The following is a 7,503-nucleotide window of genomic DNA, read 5'->3' on the forward strand; positions in this document are numbered from 1 at the left end:
AGAACCCAGTGCAGCATGGCACAGCACAGCACAGCAGCAGAGGCAGAGCACAGGAAGCTTATGGCTAAAGCGCCGCGTGTTTACAAAGCTCTATTTCGGAAAGTCAAACTGTAAATGGACGCTTTGCTTCAAATTTAAATGAATCCCATTAATTTAAAGCAATGTAGCCCAGAAGCTTATTTTTCAAAAAGATTTCATTAACTTGTCCTTTGTGTCCCTGTGTGTGTGTGTGTGTGTGTGTGTGTGAGGGAGAGGAGAGGGAGTTTAAAGGAGCTGAAGCTCTTTATTAAAATGGGTAGCATGCTAAACAGCGGGCGCGTGTCAGTGGGACTCGTGAGGCGTGTATGTGAGGTCCTGTTCCCAGGCAGCGGCGGAGGAGATGGAGGTGCACACACACACACACACACACACACGCACACACACACACTGCTCTGAGGAGATGGAGGTGTGGGTCAGGCCTCTGGTTTTGGTCATCATTTATTCAGCAGGCTCATTCTTTGATAATGTGTTTATGGGCAGAGAAGCAGACTCACCCGCTGAGGTCAGGACAAGGGAAGTGTGTGTGCGTGCATGCTTGTGTGTGTGTGTGTGTGTGTGTGAGTGTGTGTGTGTGTGTGTGTGTGTGTGTGTGAGTGTGTGTGTGTGTGTGCTACTTACCTCTCCATTACTGGCACCCACCCCACCACCTCACGCACCCCACCACCACGACATTAAATTACAAAGGCAAGAGGGAGAAAAAAAAAACCAGGCTTCAAAATCTGAAATCAACATTAAAATTGTTTTATGTGTAAGTAAGATTCAGGCAAACTCCATTATTTTCCCCCCGCTATTTGCTTGAATAATTTAGGGAGGGGAGCTGAATTATGGATAAAGTGTACAGTTTGAAGAAAAGGTTCATGCACAGCCCCGGGCCATAGCCAGCCCTAATGATGTCTGGAGCTGGTAAAGGGGGGAACTCGTTAGCTGGAGAGTAATTTTCCGACGGATTAAGAAGCATCTTTTAAAGCAGCAGGACTCATTGCTGTCTGCCAAATTGCCCCCCCCCCACCACCCAACCCCCAAAAAAGAAAGAAATGAAATGAAAGCCCCCAAGAAGCCCCCCCAATGTAAGTATGAAAATACATGAAATCTGTTGTGATTGCAATTAGTAAAGTAATGATTGAATTAATTCACTATAAATAATATTGATGTTGTGTTGTTTTAAGAACCAAGACAACCACTTTTAGTGACTTACAAAGTTTTTTTTATGTGTAACTAATGTAAGAAACATTGAGCTGGCATTCATTTTTCTGTCCTAGGTATTAAACGAGACTTCTCGGGAAATCATACACAGTAGTCTGGTGTCCATGACAACTACATTTCACCGGTTGCTTTCTGTCGACGCAGCAGTGCAACGGCCCCGTGAAGAAAACCAGGAGGCCGTCCAACTCCCCGCTCCAACTGAACCTCTCACTGGAAAAAAAAACACTTTTATTTAGTCCTCCATTTACACAGCGCTTACAGCAGCCGAATTTACAAGGTTTAGTTGCAACCGTGCAATTATTATGTTATTATGTCACATTTTATTGACCGCAGTCCTAGTACAGAAAGAAAATAAATGCCATATCACTGCCTTGGTTCAGATGTAAAATGGCCTCCCAAGGTACAAAGTGTGTAAAAGATTTAAGCATCCAATTAGCTAACCTCACATATGTACCCACTGAGTGGACACCTGCTAGAAAGTACCGGGGTTGTATTCATGAATCTCCCAAAATGTGAGAATTTACAATCCGGGTGCATGGCGGTGACATCTAAACACGGACCGGCTAATAAACTGCCTCGATGGAGGCAGTGGGGAGTCTTCCTGGTTCTCTCACCGCCCAATGGCACTACAAAGGAAAAGCGTGAGAGAGAGGGAGCAGGGGAGAGGAAGAGAAATCGCCAATTACACACATTTGTCTAATTATCCAATCATAAAGTCATTATCGGTTTCGCACCTTATTAACATCCACAAGCTCTGTGTGGCATGGAGAGAGAGAGAGGGAGAGAGAGAGAGAGAGAGGGAATGAGAGAGGGAAGGAAATGAGTGCCCCCAGTTGTCTGAAATATTAGCCTCATTACAAATGAATGAAGTGTGGTGTGCCAGAGTCACAGAGTGGACGCCTGGCATCATCTGGCTGCCACAGCAGTATTCAGTTCAGCCGCGTCAATCACCAAAAAAAACAGAGACCAGGAAACAGAGTGGAGGAGAAACGCAGAGTAGAGGGGAAACGCAGAGTAGAGGAGAAACGCAGACCAGAGGAGAAACATAGAGCAGAGGAGAAACACAGAGAAGAGGAGAACCGTTGAGAAGAGGAGAAACGTAGAGAAGAGGAGAAACGCAGAGCAGAGCAGAGGAGAAACATAGAGAAGAGGAGAAACACAGAGCAGCGTAGAGGAGAAACACAGAGCAGAGGAGAAACATAGAGAAGAGGAGAAACACAGAGAATAGGAGAACCGTTGAGAAGAGGAGAACCGCTGAGAAGAGGAGAAACGTAGAGAAGAGGAGAAAAGTTGAGCAGGTACGCGCAAGGACTCACACAGGGAAGAGAGGCTACTGACCACCACTGTGGATCCGAATGCAGCCGTGCATGAGGTGGCAAAAGAAAGAAAGAAAGAGAGGATAGAAGAAAGAAAGAAAGAAAGAAAGACACAGAAAGTAGGGGGGGAAAGGAGAAAGGACATGGGAGTAAAAAAAAGAAAGCATGTAATCTCAGCAGATTCATAATTGATAAGTCCTGGATCCCAGCAGGCGAAGGGGCTGGAACAGAACCTCCAGATTGTTCTCTCCCTTATTCATGCCCATCAGAGAGGACAGGCAAGATAGGAGGGAGCGGGGCGCACGCGGGAGAGGAGGCAGCACAGATGTTGGCAGCAGCTGGGGAATACAGGAGACAGAGAACGGAGGGAGAGAGAGAGGAGAGGGAGGAAGGAGAGCCAGTAGAGGACAAAACCGCTGGATTCACCTCGCTGACATGCAGTAGAGAGACGGGCCGTGGAGGTCAAAGTGGCAGGAAGCCGTGCAACCCAAAGTTAAACTGAGTTACAGCTGCTTGCTCGCACTTCACAGCACGACTATGCAAAAGATCTCCTCCAAATGTCCAAATGTACTCAAAAAAGAAACCACAACAAAAGGTAATTCAAAGAAACTCTCGCCTCCTCTCTCATTCATTCGAACACTCACATGCAATTACACAAAGCCCACACAGATATATCCATGTTTGAAGAATACCAAAGTGCATGAGAACGACATGAAACCCTATTCAAAGCAGCTTTTCATTAAATGTGTTCATGCTCATTGCAAACATGTACAGAGCAATACATCCAGTCCTATATGCAAGAGCAAGAAGGCCGTGAAGCTACCATAGAGAGAACAAGGCCGGAGCGTGAGTGTGTTTGCCAGGGTGGATTGAGAGACACGGCTTGCATCAGCGTTGCCAAGCCGATGAGAGACACATTCATTCATTCCATCTGTCATTGTCTGCGGAGGACAGAACACACTCCCCAAACAATGTGCCTGTTCCACCATGTTGACTTTTTTCTCTCTCTCTCCCTCTGCCAAGCCTCTCCCAGTTAAAGCGTCTTCATAATGCCGGTGACAGGGCAAGGTGACGTGGGATAATAGGCCTTTGTCCCGCGCCTGCAGCATGGAGGTGTGGACAGACAATGATGGAGATGGCAAGTTTGTCTCTCTCCATAGACTCACAGCTGTCCCCCACTGCACAGTCTGATTGCTGCCATTCAGTGATGTCTCATAAATGCGTCTTTTGTTTTAGTAGACAAAAAAAACACAATCGTTGTTTCATCTGGGTAATGACTTCTCTCTCTCCCACCCACTCTCTTTCTTTTTCTTTCTTTCTTTCTTTCTTTCTTTCTTTCTTTTTTTGTCATTCCCTTTCTTTCTTTCAATTACCAACCACTCCGGTGTTCCTTTTTTTTTTCTTAATTTCCGTAATTTTACTTGTTTTCTCTTTTTCTAGGCACTTTTCCGACATGGAACAATGGCCTTCTGTCCTTGTCTCCGAACCGCATTCGCTGAGGGCCCCTGCGGAAGTGCACGTGTGCCCAGTCCCAGACCGACCAGCCGAGTCAAGGAGAGGAGGGGAGAGGGGGTGAGGCTGGGCTACAGGACCCTCCATCTGACACAGCGTGAGTCGGCCTCGGCAGGCCTGGGATTACGCCATCGCGGGCGGAAGACCTTGCAGCAGATGTGGTCACGCTTCGAGCCACTGCCTCTGTTGACACAACACACACAGAGCTCCGTCAGCAGCAGAGCATGGCAGGGAAATCAGGTTTTTCAGGCACAAACATAAAGAACAGAATGAGCACACACACACATACACACACACACACACTAATGATGAGGAGAGAGGAATGTACAGTGGAGTGAATTAAGGAAAATATTTTTTCTTTAGTAGAGAACAATGTAGAAAATAATAGGTCTTGGTAGTACTAGACTAAATGAACAGAGCATAATAAAACAACGTTAATAAAAAAAACGTGCACTGCTTTCTTCAAAGAGTCAGATATTCCTTTGTGTCTGTCTTAGCCCCACGATTCACATCAAGAATTTTATTTTAAAACTAAAAATAAAAAAATGTACAAGAAAAAGCAACTGAATGTGAAGAAATAACCGTTTTGACGTAATGTCTAAAGTGCCTATGCTCTGTGTTGCCCAGATATCCACAAAAGTTAGCATGCTAACCAGCTGGTCCTGGCCATACTCAATTTGTACCTCAAGAGGCCCTAGTGAGTCAATGTAGCGAAAACAGCATGGCAGAGGATGGTGTCACTGTCAGGAATGGTGTTTTTAATCGCCCCCCATTTCAGAGGCTACAATAATGATAATCAAAGTGTTTATTAATTCGTGGAGAAATTTTACTCACTATTTTCTGAACTTCAGAGTCCCAATCCATTATCAGAGTGCTGGTTTTAATTTTCCAATGTACCCAAGCAAACATGGCTATCCTGTAGTTAGTTGGCTATCAAAAAGATACTCAGTAGCAAGCCCATTGGTCAACATTAATGGTTAAACTATCAGTTCGCTCAAAAGCTCAAATGTATTAATATCATTTAATGTTTATGGTGACACCAATGGTTGCCACTCACGCTACATGTAACCTTCATCCTCTGCCATCTTAGACTAACATTTGTTTTACTTCTGGAGGAGGGAAGGTAGGGGTGTACAAACGTAGTAATACACTACCCCCAATTTGCTCTGGACTGGGATTATGAATTAATTGAGCTTGCAAGCCGACAGCAAGTTAGGCTTACATATAGCTTCTCTCTCTCTCTCTCTCTCTCTCTCTCTGCGCTCTTTCTCTCTCTATTCATCTATCTCTCTTAACCCAATAAGGCAACTTGATGTGAGCCAGGCTGGGATTTGTTACTGCGAGACCCTGTTTAACCCAGTGACACCACATCCTGCTTCCACAGGGACCCTCCTCGCCTGGGCATAGCAAGCACTCACCTCACCTTATACCACAGGTGGACAGCGGGGTGAGTGGGAGAAGAGCAGTAGGGTCTTCACTGGATATCAGTGGTAGAAGGCTGATTACAACCACCACCTTTACCACCCCTGCCCCCACCCCCCGCTCCCCCCACCCCCTACACACACTGGGTTGATTCCCCCAATTACTCAAATGACTTAAGCCTGAAGGCCACTGTTAAGTAGGTGTGCTCTGTGATGCGCTCGTTACCCGGGACGCTGAGGTGAGCTCATTTAGGTGATGGTGTGTTTGCCCATACTAATAAGGCCAGGCAGCCCCTCCAACGCTTTAAGGCAAAAGGGTACTACAAGACAGCCAAACTTGTAAAAGCAGTATGTATATGCCGAGCGGTTTAGCTGCAACTGGACTTAACCAGTCTGAGGAATCCCGTTGATGAGAAAAGCAGAAACAATGAACAGAGGCTTTCTATGTCATTTCAAGAAAAATACTTTGTGATTCTAAATTGATTTGAGGATTCCAGGGTGAGGATTAAACATGTGTATTTGCGTCCCTATTCTTTAAGCTTCCTCTGTGGCTTAAAGTACTCCTCACACCCACGATTCGGGGATAGAATACTTAGAAGAGTAGATTTATCCACTATTTGGCAAAAACCTATATTTGAATGAGACTGTCTACCCTGCCTAGCGAGGGATTATATCAGCAGAGGGATATGGCTTTAAATCAATTTTTAAATCAACTGAAAAAACACTTAGCAGTTAATGTAAGGACACATGAAGACTACCGGCACTGTTTCTTGTAGCAGTTTAATGTTACGAAAAGCAGGACACAAACCACTTTGTCATATTCATTGAGAAGTCACTCTACATGCAGGAAATAGTGCATCATATTTGTCTGTATCAAGGAAATCTATTTTGCTGCCAGACATCCAGGATATCAAAGAAGATCAGAGATAACAGACACAAATTGCCATTGCATCAAATTAGCCTTTATTAAGATAAAACAATCCCAGGAAGAAAAAAGCGATGAGGAAAAAAAAACAGGAAATGGGAGCTGAGCACAAAAACAAAATCTCCTCTCCGCTTCCATGGAGAAAAAAAAACCCCAAAAGCCTCCAGGCATGAAAACTCCATGGAAAGTCCAACTTTTTTAAGAAAGTGAAGTATTGATCTCTGAAAAAAAAACAGATGACCAAAAAAAAAAGAAAGAAAAAAATGTTGGGAGTCTGCAGAAGCGAGTCATCTGGCATTGAATGAAGTCAACCAGACTACAGGCCTTCCTTCTTTGAAGATGGCAGCTTTGCCAATTTGCAGTGAATTATGTCATGCCCATAACTTCAGGATTTGCACACGAGGAGGGGAAACACGATACTCGCTGGGAGAGTTTGTGTTTCTCCGCCTGTCTGAGTGGACTAAAAATATTTTACACGCAGGTTTTTTTTGTACAATAATGAAAAAAAAACTGTCCTTTCAAGCAACACGGGTTTGAAAGCCGGTGCAACGTTCCCGAGACGGCGGCGGCATTCGTAAGACAGGAGGGGGGAAATACTGAGCCATTTCATCATCTATTACCACTGCAGCCCACTTTATGAGCACCAAAGAAAATGGAGGATTATATGAAGATCACGTCATAACCGGTGAACACTCAAAAATCCAGAATCTTGTAAAGACGCAAAAAAGGGAGGGGTGGGGGGTGAGAGAATGGAGCAAGGGCAAGAACTTAGTGAAACTGAAAGAAAGACTTGCCAGCAAAACCAAAAGAAAGAAAGAAAGAAACAGACAGAGAGGAAGAGAAAGAGCAACAGAGAGAGACAAATCTGAGCGGCGCTGTCATTAAAGTAATGGTAATGGCTTGGTGCTCGTGGCTCGGTGTGTTTGGGCCTGGTGACAGACTAAGAGTGTGCGTGGCGGACAGACACACAGCTCAGCACACACACACACAGCTCACACACACACACAGCACACACACACACACACACACACACACACACACATCACACACACACACACACACAGCTCACACACACAGCACACACACA

This window comes from Clupea harengus, chromosome 13 (assembly GCF_900700415.2).
Source record: "Clupea harengus chromosome 13, Ch_v2.0.2, whole genome shotgun sequence".
Lineage (NCBI taxonomy): Eukaryota > Metazoa > Chordata > Actinopteri > Clupeiformes > Clupeidae > Clupea > Clupea harengus.